The following is a 17,237-nucleotide window of genomic DNA, read 5'->3' as shown; positions in this document are numbered from 1 at the left end:
CAATAGTGGAAAACTGTAACACCTCACTGACAATATTAGACAAATCATCAGACAAACCATTAGATCTAACTATCGTATATAGGCACCCAACACAGGAACACCCAGGATTATAAAGTGAGCTCCTGGAAACCATCAAAGATACTTAAACTGCCACTCTACAATGGTGGAAAACTTTAACAACTCGCTGACAATATTAGACAAATCATCAGGATGAAAAATTAAAAATTATACTCAAGAACTGAACTCAGTGCTAAATCAAATAGACCTGATAGACGTCGACATAACTCTTTACACAAAAACAACAGATTATACATTCTTCTCATCACTACATGGTACATACTTTAAAACTGATCACATAATCAAAAGTAAAACATTTCCCAGCAAATGCAAAAGAATTGAAACTATAACAATCTCTCAAACCACAATGCAATCCAATTAGAAATCAAGACAAAGAAATTCATTGAAAAACAAGACAAAGAAATTCATTGAAAAGAAATTCATTGAAAATGCAATTACATGCAAATTGAATAACCTGTTCCTGAATGACTTGTGAATGAGTAATAAAATTAGGGCAGAAATTATGAAGTTATTTTAAACTAATGAGAACAAAGATACCAATACTAGAATCTCTGGGACACAGGTAATGCAGTTTTAAAAGAAGAATTTACAGCACTAAATGCTTATATCAAAATTTAGAAAAATCTTAATTTAACAATATATTATTATAACTAAAATAATTAGAGAACTAAAAGCAAACAATTCCCAAAGCTGGCAGAAATAACCAAAAATCAGAGCTGAATTGATAGAGACAAAAAAAATTCAAAATGTAAACAAATTTAGGAGTTTTTAAAAAAATAATAAAATAACCCACTTTCTAGATTAATAAGCAAAAATGAGATGATTTAAATACACAAAATTAGAAAACAAACCAAAGTGGATATTACCACTGACCTCACAAAAATACAAAGAATTATAAGAAAATATCATGTACATGTCTATGATTATAAATTAGAAAATATAAAAGAATTGATAAATTCTTGGACACATACATTCTCCGAAGACTAAGACAGAAAGAAATTTAAACCCTAAACAGAGCAATAATGAGCTCTGAAGTTGAATCAGTAGTAGTTAATCTACCAACTCGTAAAAGCTCAGAACTAGAGTATTCACAGGTGAATTCTACCAGCTATACAAAGAAGATCTGGTATTATTCCTGATGAAACTATTTCAAATAATTGAGGAGGAGGGACTTCTTCCCTAACTCCTTCTTGGTCATCATTATCTTGATAAAACCTTGCAGACACACACAACCACACAGGCAGATGCTCACACACACACACACACACACACACACACACAGATGTCAGGCCAGCATCCTTGATGAACAGCGATGAAATAATAGTGAACAAAGTACTGGGAAACTGAATCAAGTAGAAAACCAATATAATGATTCACTGTGACTGAGTAGTTTTTATCTCTGGAATGCAAACTTACTTCAGCATATACAAATAAATATGACTAATCACAGAACTAAAATGTGATTATCTCCATAGATGCAAAATAACCTTTCATTAAAATCAACACCTCTTTTTGTATTAAAAAAAACTCACAATAAACTAGGTATTAAAGAAATATATCTCAAAATAGTAAGACCTCATAGTAAGACAAACCCATGGCCAACCTCATCCTCAACTGGCAAAAGCTGTACGCATTCTTCCTTGAAAACCACTACAGGAGAATGCTGTCTTTCATCTCTCCTATTTAACATAGCATTGAATGTCCTGTCCACAGCAGTCAGGAAAGAGGAATAAATAAAGTGTTATCAAATAGAAAAAGAAGAAATCATACTATTCCCCTTTGCAAACAACATGATTCTATATGTGAATAACCCTGTAGATTTAACCCCAAATATCCTAAATTTAAAAGACAACTTCAGCGAAGTCTAATAATACAAATTCAATGTGCAAAACTTGCTAACATTCCTGTATATAAATAGCAAACAAGCAGAGGGCCAAATCAGGTACACAATATTATTTACAATTGCCACACACACACACACACACACACAAAAAACACCTAGGAATAGTTCTAACCAGGGAGGATAAATATCTCCATAGAAAGAACTACAAAACACTGGTCAAAAGAACAAGGGAGAACATCAACAAATGGAGTATATTCCATGTTCATGGATAGGAAAACAAAATCAGTTTCTGTGTGTGTGTGGTTTTTTTTTGAGATGGAGTCTCACTCTGTCAACAGGCTGGAGTGCACTGGCACAGTCTTGTCTCACTGCAACCTGTGCCTCCTGTGTTCAAGTGATTCTCCTGCCACAGCATCACGAGTAGCTGGGAATATAGGTGCCCACTACAATGCCCAGCTAATTTTTGGTACTTTTAGTAGAGATGGGGTTGCACCATGTTGGCCAGGATGGTCTCGATCTCTTGACCTCGTGATCCACCTGCATCAGCCTCCCAAAGTGCTGGGATTACAGGCATAAGCCATCACACCTGGCTCAAAATCAGTATTATTAAAATGCCCATACTGCCTACAGCAATTCATAGATTCAGTGCTATTTTATTAAACTACTATTGACATTCCTTATAAAACTAGAAGAAAAACTATTTAATTTTTTTTATGGAAACCCGAAAAAAGGCCAACTACCCAAGGCAATCCTAAGCATAAAGAACTAAGCTGAAGGCACCATGGTACCAAACTTCAAACCATACTACACAGTTACAGTAACAAAAACCACATGGTACTGGTATCAACAAAGACACAGAAATAAACTAAACAATATAGACAGCACAGAAACAAAGCTGAGCACATATAACTATCTGATATTTGACAAAGCTTACAAAAACAAGCAATGTATAAAGGATTCTTTATTTAAGAAATCGTGCTGAGATAACTGCCTAGCCATATTCAAAAGATTGAAACAAGACACATTCTTACATTATATACAATCATTAACTGAGGATAATTAAAGACTTCAATGTACAATCATAAACTGTAAATACCCTGAAAGGTAACCTATGCAGTATCATTCTGGAGTTGTGAACTGGTAAAGATTTTATGATGAAGACACCAAAAGTAATTGCAACAAATGCAAAGTTGACAAATGAGATCTAATTAAACTTAATAACTTCTACACATAAAAATAATTCATCAATATAATGAATAGAGAACTTATAGAATGGGAGAAAAAATTTTACAAACTATGTAGCTGACAAAAGTTTAATATTAAGCATCTATAAGAATCCTAAATTTATAATTAATAAACAAATAATCCTATAAAAATTGTCACCAAAGAACATGAAATGGACAGTTTTTGAAAAAGACATGCATGCAAACAACAAACATATTTTTTAAAAAATAAAGCTTATCACTGATTATTAGAGAAGTGCAGATTAAAACCATGATGAAATGCCATCTCACATTAATCAGAATATCTATTATTAAGAAGTCAAAAAAAAAAAAGATGCTGGCAAGTTTACAGAGAAAAAGGATGACTTGGCTGAAGTCTTTATCTCCAGTTAATGATATGGAAGTGTAAAATAGCTTAGCCAATTTACAAGACATTGGGGTGATTTCTCAAAGGCCTAAAACAAAAATACTATTTAACTGAACAATCCCATTTCTGGATATATATCCAAATGAATATAAATAGCCCTCTTATAAAGATACATGCATGTGTATGTTCAATGCAGCACTATTCACAATAGCAAAGAGATGGAATCAACCAATATGCTCATCAATGGTTGACAGCATAAAAAAAAGTGGAAGCGGTAAACGCACATCATGAAATGTTATGCATTATACATTATGAAACATAACGAGATCATGTCATTTGCAGAAAAATGTTTAAGACAGAAAGCCTACCAAAAAACAATAAACCTAAACTATACACTAGAAGACATAGAATTCAAAGCTAGAAGATATGGAATTCAAGGCTACAATGAACACCTTTACAGAGACAAACTAGAAAACCTACCGAAGACAAATAAAATCTTGGAAATAGATGATCCTCCTAGATTAAACTGGAAAGAAATCTAAACTATGGACAGATGGACAACAAGCAGCAAGCTTGAAACAGTAACTTTTTAAAAAAATGAAAACACAAAAACCCTGTGATTGATGGATTCACATCTGAATTTTGTCAGACATTCAAAAAAGAAGTGGTACCACACCAGTCCTACTGAAACAATTTCAAAATACAAAGAAAGAATCCTCCCTAAATTTTTCCATGAAGCAAGTATTGTGTCCTAATACTAAAACTAGGAAATAACATAATAAAAATGTAAACTACAGACCAATATTCCTCATGAACATAGATGCAAAATTCTCAACAAAATACTGGCTAACCAAATTGAAAAACATATTTAAAAGATAATACATCATAATCAAGCAAGTTTCACACAAGAGATACAGGGACGATTTAACATTTGCAAGTCAAGAAATGTGATACACCACATAAAAATAATTAAAAACAAAATTACATAATCATCCCAATAGATGCAGATAAAGAATATGACAAAATTCAGCATCACTTTATGATTAAAAGCTTCAGTGAAATTGGCAGAGACACACCTTAAGGTGATAAAAACCATCTATGACAAACCCACACCTGAAATTATACTCAATGGGGAAAAGTTGAAAGTATTTTCCTAAAGAACTGGAACAAGACAAGAATGGCCACTTCCATCCCTTTTATTCAACATAGTACAGACAGTCCCAGGCAGAGCAAACAGACAATAGAAAAAAGATAAAAGAGAATTTAAATCAGTAAACAGAAAGTCAATGTGTTGCTATTTGCCAGTTATATAATTATATATCTAGAAAACATGAAAGACCAATTTGTAAGGCTCCTAGGTCTGATAAATGAATTTAGTAAAGCTTCAGAACACATAATCAATGTACTCAAATCACTAGCACTCTGAAACACCAACAGCAACCAACCTGAGAAATGAATCAAGAACTCAACATGTTCTCACTCATAGGTGAGAACTGAACAATGAGAACACTTGGACACAGCAAGCGGGACATCACACACTGGGGCCTGTTGTGGGGTTGGGGGAGGGGGGAGAGATAACACTAGGAGATATACCTAGTGTAAATGACCAATTAATGGGTGCAGCACACCAACATGGCACATGGATACATATGTAACAAACCTGCACGTTGTGCACATGTACCCTAGAACTTAAAATATAATAATAAAAAAATTTAAAAAAGAACTCAACCCTTTTAACAATAGCTGTAAAAAGTAAAATACATAGGAATATACCTAACCAAGAAAATGAAAGCCCTCCGCAAGGAAAACTACAAATAGTCCTAAATTTTGTTTTTCAGAGAACTAGAAATACAATGCTAAAATTCATGAGGAAACAAAAAAAGAGCCTGCACAGTCAAAGCAAGACTAACCAGTAAGAACAAATCTGGAGGCATCACATTATACAACTTAAACTATACTGGAAGGCTGCGGTTACCAAAACAGCATGATATAGTTATAAAAACAAGGAGACAGACCAATGGATCAGCATAAAGGACCCAGAAATAAATCAAAATATTTACAGCCAACTGATTTTCAACAAGCAAACAAAAATATAAAGTGGAAAATACACCCTATTTAATTAATGGTGCTTAGATAATTGGGAAGCCACTTATAAAAGAATAAAACTGGATTCTCATCTCTCACCTGACATAAAAATCAACTCAAGATGGATCAAAGCCACAAACCTAAGACCTGAAATCATAAATATTATAAATATTATAAAATATAAAATTGGAAAAACTCTTCTAGACATAGGCTCAGGCAAAGAGTTCACAACCAAGAAAACAAAAGCAAATGCAATGAAAACAAAGATATATATATGGGACTTAATTCAACTGAAAAACCTCATTCTGCATGGCAGAGGAAACAGACAACCCACAGAGTGGGAGAAAAATTTTACAATCTATGTATCTGACAAAGGACTAATATCCAGAATGTACCAAGAACTCAAACAAATCAGCAAGGGTAGAAAAATAGTGTCATTAAAAATCTGAAAAGAATTGAATAGCTAATTCTGAAATGAAGATATACAAATGACAAACAAACATTTTAAAAAAATGCTTAACATCATTAATTACCAGGGAAATGCAAATCAAAACCACAATGCAGTACCACCTTACCATGCAAGAATGATCATAATTTTAAAATTATAGGTGTTGGCATGAACATCGTGAAAATGAAACACTTTTACACTACTGTTGGGAATGTAAACTAGTAGACTTACTATGGAAAACAGTGTGGATATATCTAAAAGAACTGAAAGTGGGTCTACCATTCAGTCCAGCAATCTCACTTCTGGGTATCTGCCCAAGGGAAAAGAAGTTATCCTGAAACAACTCAGGAATAGAAAACCAAGCATCACATGTTCTCACTTATAAGTATGAGCTAATCTCTGAGGATACAAAGGAATAAGAATAATAAAATAAACCTTGGGGACTTGAGGGGTAGAATGAGAGGAGAGTGAGAAATAAAAGAGTACATGGGCATCATGTACACTGCTTGCATGATAGGTGCACCAAAATCTCAGAAATCACCAATAAAGAAAGTATTTACATAACCAAACACCACCTGTTTCCCAAATTTTATCAAAACAATGAAATAAATACTATCTAAACAGAAAAAATACCTTATAAAACATAAAAAATAGATACACACCCATAGTACCTAGTTTTAGTTTTATACTGCTGAAAAGGGCACTACAAAGATGGAATAAAGTTTTGATTTACTGACGCCGTTCCTGGCAGCAGTGGAGCAGAGTGTCTCTAGGTGCTGGGAGAGAAAGAATACAGCAGTCGTGAGGCATTGAACTCATCTTTTTCTGTTAAAGCAGAAAGAAATTGAAACAAAACTCAGCTGAAACCCACCCCCACAAGAAGTATTTATACCAGCGATAGTGTTGTAGGATTTTTGAGGTGTCATTATTTTGACCAAAATCGTCTGTCACTCATGGCAACTTTGCCCAAGTTTTGCTTGGGTCTTCTGGGCTCATTACCCTCTCAGCCTGGTAAGCTTCACTCGGGTCCTGCTACCAGCCTAGATCCATGCTTTCCAAGAGTGAGTCAGACATGGAGAAGTGATGGGAGTGTGACTGAAGTAAGGTCTGGCCACTGCACAGAGACAGACATGCCAGCTGTTGCTGTGGGACAAGCAGTTCCAAGTTCTGTCATGAGCACTGGCTCACTCACAGGCTACAGCTATACCAGGAACACCACAAGCAGCTTCCCTGACAGGCATCAGGGAATGCAGTGGTGCCTGGAAGCTTGGAGACACCAGGAACTGCAGTGGCACAAGAGGCATCACAGCCCTGGCTCAGGAAGCTCTGATGTCTATGTTCCTTGAATGGCCACACCTCTTCTCTCCTTTTCTTCATCAGTAATGTGGTGAGCATGGAACATGTTTTAGTCCTTTTTATGCCACAGCTCTTTCAGCCTTGCCATTTAATCGGTCTCAATTTCTTGTTCTGAAACCAGGAAGAATGAGCTATGCAGACAAGTGGAGAATGAGGAAGATGAAGAGCTTTGTTAAGCAACTGAACAGTTCAAAGGAGACCCACAGTGAGCAGCTTCTCTCCATAGTCAGTTTTTCCTGATAGCTATTCCTCTCTCAGCAGAAAAGGTAGCTCCTCTTTGCAGCAGGTCATGTGGCATTTATTCAGCTTTCAGCCGAAAGTAGATTCTCTCTGCAGCTGGTTGTCTCATTGACTCCTCAGCTCTTAGCAGTGAGGAGAGCCTGAGATGGCAGTTCTTCTCTGCAGCTGGTCATCTCATCATCTACCCATTGTCTGTCTGTTCTCTGCTCAAGTCTGGTTGAGTACAAGGTTTATATTAACCTCAGAGGGGAGGAAGTGTGTGGTGATTGGCCCATGGTTGGCCATGGGTGGGCCCAGAAAAAATCATGAAAAATTTGCCCTCCAGTTCTTGGGACTGGTGGCCCATCCCTCAGGAATCAGGTCCTCCCTGGTTTGAAGATGGGGTTTAAGCAGGGACTAGCCCCCTTCCACCCAGGAACCTGTCTGCCTCATGTCAATCTTATGGTGCCCAGGCTGTTTATGCTAAGGGGTGCTCTCAGGTCAACACTGGGCTATCTTCAGACCCCCACTTGCCCCCCCTCAACGCTTATTGGCACCCAATGTCTAGAAGGGGCAGAGGCAGCAGGAAGCTGACATGTCATCACTGCCCTGATTATGTGAACCCCAAGCCAGACTGTGACAGCACCCAGCCTCTTTCCAACTTTGCTCCAAGATTAGAGCAGGTGCCAAGAGTAGGGAGAAGCCTGGCTGTGAGAGAAGGCACTTCAGAGCCTGCAGGGAATGAGGGGTCAGTAAGCCTTTACATGCCCCTGAGATTGCAGAGATGTCTGGGCCCACAACCCCTGCAGGACAGCTGCAGCTGCATCCAGGGGTGTTCTGCCATGCCGACTCAGAAGTAGAGAGGGTCTCATTTTCCCAGCTCCCACTGGCTCCATGGAGCATGCAGTCCTGGCTGCTCCTCATTACAGCCTGGGGCAGGGGCTGCAGGTCCTTGCTGGGTCCTTCTCTGTTTGCTTCTCCATGCCCAACCACACTGCTCTCCAGATGGTGTCTGGCTTGTCATGGTGGCCTTTAGATGGCAGGCCCTAGGGGGATTCCCAAGGGTAGGCTTTGGGGACTATCTGCCACCTCCTCTGTTGCAGCAGTGGAAAAGAGTAATGATGTAGGGCCAGGATCCAGAGCGGCAAAGTCTCTCGGCTTGGGACTGGGTCTCACCCAGTGATGCCAGTATGGGGGTGGTACAGGTGACAGCCTGGGGGATACAGGCACAGGGGACACAGGCACAGGGTTTCCTCTGCCATTCTTGCTGCTCACACCTCCCTTCTGCAGCCTGTGTAATGGCAGTGGTCAATCTGCATGTTCCACAGCTGCCATCAATAACAATAGGAAAATCATTGATCCCAGGAGTCAGAAGTCAAGATTCCACAAACCTGACCACCCAGGTATATAGTGCTTTGTGTCTCCAAGTAATCTTAAAAGGCATTCTATGTCATTAGAACTGTAACTCTTAGGTTAATTCTAGTTCTGACCTAGGCTCAGAGATACTGAACTGTTGAGCAGGTGGGTGGGTGTGTCACGTCATGCCAAAAGAATGCTGGCATTACCCCTCCCCTAATCCCAGGCTGCACATCTCATGGCAAAAACAAAACAAAACAAAAACAAACAAACAAACAAAAAAACTCACTTTCCTTCTGCATAAAGAGAAGAAAGAAAAAAGTGGAGAAGACTTGGTATTGCATCTTGGCTACACATGCTAAACCACAGCAGGATATAAAATTTGTCAGATCATGGGGCCCTAAACTCTAAATGACATTTTAGACACACTCTGGACCAGAATAAAACCAGAAGTCTTTAAAAAAAAAAAAAAAAAAAAAAAAAAAAGGACATTATCCTGGCAGAGTATATTACCACTCACAGAAGTACCTTTGGATCCTGAATAACCAACCAGCAGTGTTACCCGGGTACTACACTGAAGGCTTTTAAAGAGTCTCTGAGGCTTGCTGGCTTGAGAAGAGACATAGAAAATTACCAACTGTGGTGGATATGTGGCAAAATTTCTTCTGATTGAAAAAATGAGGAAAAAGTAAAGAGAGCTTTGTCTTCTTAGGTACCAGCAAACCCACATGTGGTGGATGGGTAGAACACCAAGTAGGTTCTTGGGATCCCATAATCCAGAATTTGACTTTTGGACCGCATTTCTGGACTTGCCCTGCCAGAGAAAAGCCCTAATAAGTGAATTCCAGGCCAGGAAGCATTCCATGAACACATAGGGTTAAGCAATACACATGGGGCATTTCAGGGGGTGTAAGGATGAGTGGGAGGAAGATCGAGAAAAATAACTAATGTGTACTAGGCTTAATGCCTGAATGATAAAATAATCTGTACAACAAACCATCATGACACAAGTTTACCTATGTAAAAAATCTGCATTTGTTACATCCCTGACCTTAAAATAATAGTTTTAAAAAAACAACAAACTGTAAGGGAATATTGTCAGTAATCTTTCAGTAGTCTTTGTTGGTTGAGATGGTAGTGGTTACAGGATAAGGGCCTTCTGCCTTTAGAAAGAGGAGAAGAGTGGGGGAAAAAAAAAAGAACTGTCTCATACTGCTTGAGTTCTAGCTCATCTGCAATAAAACAGAACACCAGTTAGAGTTCTGATGTTTTCGATTCTAGTTACACATTCCCGTACAGCACTTCTGAATGCATGTGGAACCTGGGTCACCTTGCTGTGCTGAAGCGAAGAACACAGGCCTTGCTGTTTTGCCACTAGCTAATTGTAGAGCCACAAAGTCTAGGGTCAACATGGGCGGTAGCCCATGGGTGAGATCCAGTGCTGAGCTGGCTTCCGTTCTGACCTAGTGCAGTCATAGCAGTGTTGGCTACAGAAGTTCTTTTTTCTCTTCACCTCCACTACTATGAAAAACAGTGTGGAGATTCCTTAAGGAACTATCATTTGATCCAGCAATCCCACTACTGGGTTTTAACAGGAAGATGAGGAAAAGCCTGGTACTTCACAAATATATTTAAATTATTGTGACCAAAATGTGACAGTGACAAGAACAATGAAGTCCAGGCTAAGAATGTGTCAGATGAAGATGAGTAACTTACTGGAAACTGAAGAAAAGATCACCTTTGTTACACATTATTAGGAAAGGGGTTGGAGGCCTTGTGCACTTGAGAGTGATAATTTAGGGTATTTGGAGAAATAAATTTCAAAAATATTCAAAGCATTCAAGCATTCAAGATGTGGCCAGCTGTTTCTAGGAGCTTAAGTTTATATTCTTTAGCAAAGAAATATTGTAAAACTGAAAGTTATATTTGAAAGAAAACCACAGAGTAGAAATTTGAAAAACTTTTAGCTGGCATGTGGTAGAAAAAAGAAAAAAAATAACATTTTCAGAGAGAAATGTAAGCTGTTGTAAAAATTTACATAAGTTAAGAAATTAAAGAAGACAAATGTTGACAGGCAAGATAATGAGGAAAATGCCTCAAAGACATTTCAGAGACCCTAATGGCAGTTTCTCTCATCATAGACCAAGATACCGAGGAGGACAGAATGATGTTACTGACCAGAACAAGAGTGCTGCTGCCCTGTGTCACCTCAGGACACTAATTTGTGCATCCCAGCTGCTCCAGTTCCAACCTCTGCTCAAAGTGCAAAAGGTACATCTTGGGGCCACTGTTTCAGAAGGTAAAGGACATAATAAGCCTTGGTAGATTTGACACAGTGTAAATCTTGTGGGTACACAGAGTACAAGAGTTGAGGCTTGAGATCCTCTGCCTGAATTTCAGAAGATGTACGGAGAAGCCTGAATGTCTAGGCAGAAATATGCTGCAGGTGCAGAGCCCTTATGGAGAACCTCTACTAGGGCAGTGCAGAAAGAAAATGTGGGGTTCACCGTTTATGTAAAAAATTACATAATTTTGTAAAAAATTTTATGTACAAAAATTAACATAAGGTGGATTTAAAAACTTGAACGTAAAACCTAAAACTGTAGAGACTCTAGAAGAAAACCTAGAAAATACTATGATGCATATCAGCCCTAGTAAATACTTCATGTTGCAGACTCTGAAAACAATTGCAATAAATGAAAAAAAAAAATGGCAAGTTTGTCCAACTAAACAGCTTCTCCACCATAAAATAAATGGAGTAAACAGCGTGCAGGATGCAAAAATATATTTGCAAACTATGCATCCAGCAAAGCTATAATACCCAGAATCTAGAAGAAACTTACAAAGCAAAAACCAAAGAAACTCATTTTAAAAAGGAGACAAAGGACATGAACACACCCTTCTCAAAAGATGACATCCGGATGGCAAATGAACATATATTTAAAAAGTCAAATTTGTTAATAATTAAGTGCAAATCAAAACCACAATCTGATGCCATCTCACAAGTCAGAATGGCTATTATTAAGAAGTCAGGGGAGGGAAGAAAGATGGCAGACTAGAAGCAGCTGCACTGAATGTCTCTCACAGAGAGGAACAAAAATGGTGACTAAATAATGCACCTTCAACTGAAACATCCAGGCACGCTCATTGGGACTGATCAGGGAAATGGTTTGTCCCATGGAAAATGGAGAGAAGCAGAGCAGGATGATGGCCCACCCAGGAGCAACATGGAGAAAAGGAAATCCCCCACCCCCAGCCAGAGAAGTGGTGAGTGAATGTCTGAACCCAGGAAACCAAGCTTCTTCCACGGATCTCTGAAACACTCAGATCAGCAGATATCACTGTGAACAAGGGCCTTGGGCCCGACACATATAGCTGCATAGAATCTCACTAGAGCTGTTTCTCAGGCATGCACAGAGATCCAGGGGATTTACATAATCAGGGTCTGAGATCCATGACTAAGGTGACTGCAAGGTGATGTGGCAGTTCTGTGAATACCCATAGGAAATGAGCTAAATCCAAGGGGCCAAGAAGCTTTGGTCTGAGGTTCTCACTTCCACAGCATGTCAAACAATAAGGCTGACTTGGAATGCCAGCCAGCCACAGTCAACAATGTAGCACCAATCTGAAACAGGATGGAGCTCCCAGAGGAAGGTGGGGCCCCCACCTTTGCTGTTTGCACAACTCAGCAATTTCAGTCTGTGGTTTTGGAAAGTACAAATTGTTTGGGTGCAGAAGGGCTCCCCCAGCACAGAACAGCTGCTCTACCAAAACGTGGCCAGACTGCTTCATTAAACAGGACCTTTATCCATTCCTCCTCACTGGGTGACACCTCCCAAGCAGGGACTCCAGCCACACCTGCTTGTATTCTATAGACAACAGATTTCTAACTTCTCCCTAAGGCAAAGTGCCTGGGGGAGTGGCCGGCTGCCAATTTTGCTGTTTGGATGGCTCAGGTATTCCAGCCTGTGGGCTTAGGAAAGTCCAAACTGAGTGAGGAAGATTGTCACACACCAGCACAGCACAGCTGCTATACCAAAAATGGCCAGACTACTGCTTCAAGTGTGACCCCAATCCATTTCTCCTCACTGGGTAAGACCTCCAAACCAAGACATCCAGCCTCCTCCTACAGGTGCATTTCAGTCATCAAAAATTTCATACTCCCATGGATTGCACTCACAGAGGAAGGTTCATACTGCTACCTTTGCTGTTTCATAGCCTTCACTGGAGAAACCTCCAGGTACTGGAAAAGATGTGGTGACTAGGATCTGGAGCAGACCCCCAGCAAACTGCAGCAGCCCTACAGAAAATTGGGCAGACTGTCAGGCCTCTGAGCCCAAGCTAAGACATTGCATCCCCTGTGACTTGCACATATACGCCTAGATGGCCTGAAGTAACTGAAGAATCACAAAAGAAGTGAAAATGCCTTGCCCTGACTTAACTGATGACATTCTACCACAAAAGAAGTGTAAATGGCCAGTCCTTGCCTTAACTGATGACATTCTAACACAAAAGAAGTGAAAATGGCCGGTCCTTGCCTTACGTGGTGACCTTACCTTGTGAAAGTCCTTTCCCTGGCTCATCCTGGCTCAAAAAGATCCCCCACTGAGCACCTTGTGACCCCCACTCCTGCCCACCAGAGAACAAACCGCCTTTGACTGTAATTTTCCTTTACCTACCCGAATCTTGTAAAACAGCCCCACCCCATCTCCCTTCACTGACTGTCTTTTCAGACTCAGCCGGCCTGCCCCCAGGTGATTAAAAGCTTTATTGCTCACACAAAGCCTGTTTAGTTGTCTCTTCACACAGATACGCATGAAATTTGGTGCCTTGACTCAGATCGGGGACCTCTCTTGGGAGATCAATCACCTGTCCTGCTCTTTGCTCCTTGAGAAAGGTCCACCTACAACCTCAGGTCCTCAGACTGACCAGCCCAAGAAACATCTCACCAATTTCGTTTTGTTTTGTTTTTTTTCAGCAGTAACATTTTATATTATTATTATTATTATTAATTATTATTATTATACTTTAAGTTTTAGGGTACATGTGCACATTGTGCAGGTTAGTTACATATGTGTACATGTGCCATGCTGGTGTGCTGCACCCACTAACTTGTCATCTAGCATTAGGTATATCTCCCAATGCTATCCCTCCCCCCCGCCCCACCCCACCACAGTCCCCAGAGTGTGATGTTCCTCTTCCTGTGTCCATGTGATCTCATTGTTCAATTCCCACCTATGAGTGAGAATTTGCAGTGTTTGGTTTTTTGTTCTTGGAGTAGTTTACTGAGAATGGTGATTTCCAATTTCATCCATGTCCCTACAAAGGACATGAACTCATCAATTTTTATGGCTGCATAGTATTCCATGGTATATATGTGCTACATTTTCTTAATCCAGTCTATCATTGTTGGGAATTTGTGTTTGTTCCAAGTCTTTGCTATCGTGAATAATGTCACAGTAAACACACGTGTGCATGTGTCTTTATAGCAGCATGATTTATTGTCCTTTGGGTATATACCCAGTAACAGGATGGCTGGGTCAAATGGTATTTCCAGTTCTAGATCCCTGAGGAATCGCCACACTGACTTCCACAATGGTTGAACTAGTTTACAGTCCCACCAACAGTGTAAAAGTGTTCCTATTTCTCCACATCCTCTCCAGCACCTGTTGTTTCCTGACTTTTTAATGATTGCCATTCTAACTGGTGTGAGATGGTATCTCACTGTGGTTTTGATTTGCATTTCTCTGATGGCCAGTGATGATGAGCATTTTTTCATGTGTTTTTTGGTTGCATAAATGTCTTCTTTTGAGAAGTCTCTGTTCATGTCCTTCACCCACTTTTTGATGGGGTTGTTTGTTTTTTTCTTGTAAATTTGTTTGAGATCATTGCAGATTCTGGATATTAGCCCTTTGTCAGATGAGTAGGTTGCAAAAAGTTTCTCCCATTTTGTAGGTTGCCTGTTCACTCTGATGCTAGTTTCTTCTGCTGTGCAGAAGCTCTTTAGTTTATTTAGACCCCAGTTGTCAATTCGGCTTTTGTTGCCATTGCTTTTGGTGTTTTAGACATGAAGTCCTTGCCAATGCCTATGTCCTTAATGGTATTGCCTAGGTTTTCTTCCAGGGTTTTTGTATTTTTAGGTCTAACATGTAAGTCTTTATTCCAACCTGAATTAATTTTTGTATAAGGTGTAAGGAAGGGATCCAGTTTCAGCTTTCTACATATGGCTAGCCAGTTTTCCCAGCACCATTTATTAAATAGGGAATCCTTTCCCCATTGCTTGTTTTTCTCAGGTTTGTCAAAGATCAGATAGTTGTAGATATGCGGCATTATTTCAGAGGGCTCTGTTATGTTCCATTGATCTATATCTCTGTTTTGGTACCAGTACCATACTGTTTTGGTTCCTGTAGACTTGTAGTATAGTTTGAAGTCAAGTAGTGTGATGCCTCCAGCTTTGTTCTTTTGGCTTAGGATTGACTTGGTGATGTGGGCTCTTTTTTGGTTCCATATGAACTTTAAAGTAGTTTTTTCCAATTCTGTGAAGAAAGTCATTGTTAGCTTGATGGGGATGGCATTGAATCTGTAAATTACCTTGGGTAGTATGGTCATTTTCACGATATTGATTCTTCCTACCCATGAGCATGGAATGTTCTTCCATTTGTTTGTATCCTCTTTTATTTCCTTGAGCAGTGGTTTGTAGTTCTCCCTGAAGAGGTCCTTCACAGCCTTTGTAAGTTGGATTCCTAGGTGTTTTATTCTCTTTGAAGCAATTGTGAATGGGAGTTCACTCATGATGTGGCTCTCTGTTTGTCTGTTGTTGGTGAATAAGAATGCTTGTGATTTTTGTACATTGATTTTGTATCCTGAGACTTTGCTGAAGTTGCTTATCAGCTTAAGGAGATTTTGGGCTGAGACCATGGGGTTTTCTAGATATACAATCATGTCGTCTGCAAACAGGGACAATTTGACTTCCTCTTTTCCTAATTGAATACCCTTTATTTCCTTCTCCTGCCTAATTACCCTGGCCAGAACTTCCAACACTATGTTGAATAGGAGTGGTGAGAGAGGGCATCCCTGTCTTGTGCCAGTTTTCAAAGGCAATGCTTCCAGTTTTTGCCCATTGAGTATGATATTGGCTGTGGGTTTGTCACAGATACCTCTTATTATTTTGAAATATGTCCCATCGATACCTAATTTATTGAGAGTTTTTAGCATGAAGGGTTGTTGAAGTTTGTCAAAGGCTTTTTCTACATCTATTGAGGTAATCATGTAGTTTTTGTCTTTGGCTCTGTTTATATGCTGGATTACATTTATTGATTTGCATATATGGAACCAGCCTTGCATCCCAGGGATGAAGCCCACTTGATCATGGTGGATAAGCTTTTTGATGTGCTGCTGGATTCAGTTTGCCAGTATTTTATTGAGGATTTTTGCATCGATGTTCATCAAGGATATTGGTCTAAAATTCTCTTTTTTTGTTGTGTCTCTGCCTGGCTTTGGTATCAGAATGATGCTGGCCTCATAAAATGAGCTAGGGAGGATTCCCTCTTTTTCTATTGATTGGAATAGTTTCAGAAGGAATGGTACCAGTTCCTCCTTGTACCTCCGGTAGACTTCGGCTGTGAATCCATCTGGTCCTGGACTCTTTTTGGTTGGTAAGCTGTTGATTATTGCCACAATTTCAGATCCCGTTATTGGTCTATTCAGAGATTCAACTTCTTCCTGATTTAGTCTTGGGAGACTGTATGTGTCGAGGAATTTACCCATTTCTTCTAGATTTTCTAGTTTATTTGCGTAGAGGTGTTTGTAGTACTCTCTGATGGTAGTTTGTATTTCTGTGGGATCGATGATGATATCCCCATTATCATTTTTTATTGTGTCTATTTTATTCTTCTCTCTTTTTTTCTTTATTAGTCTTGCTAGCGGTCTACCAGTTTTGTTAATCCTTTCAAAAAACCAGCTCCTGGATTCATTAGTTTTTTGAAGGTTTTTTTGTGTCTCTATTTCCTTCAGTTCTGCTCTGATTTTAGATATTTCTTGCCTTCTGCTAGCTTTTGAATGTGTTTGCTCTTGCTTTTCTAGTTCTTTTAATTGTGATGTTAGGGTGTCAATTTGGGATCTTTCCTGCTATCTCTTGTAGGCATTTAGTGCTATAAATTTCCCTCTACACACTGCTTTGAATGCGTCCCAGAGATTCTGGTATGTTGTGTCTTTGTTCTCGTTGGTTTCAAGCATCTTTATTTCTGCCTTCATTTCGTTATG

Source organism: Pan paniscus, chromosome Y (genome assembly GCF_029289425.2).
Source record: "Pan paniscus chromosome Y, NHGRI_mPanPan1-v2.0_pri, whole genome shotgun sequence".
Lineage (NCBI taxonomy): Eukaryota > Metazoa > Chordata > Mammalia > Primates > Hominidae > Pan > Pan paniscus.
Note: the sequence above shows the minus strand (reverse complement) of the source record.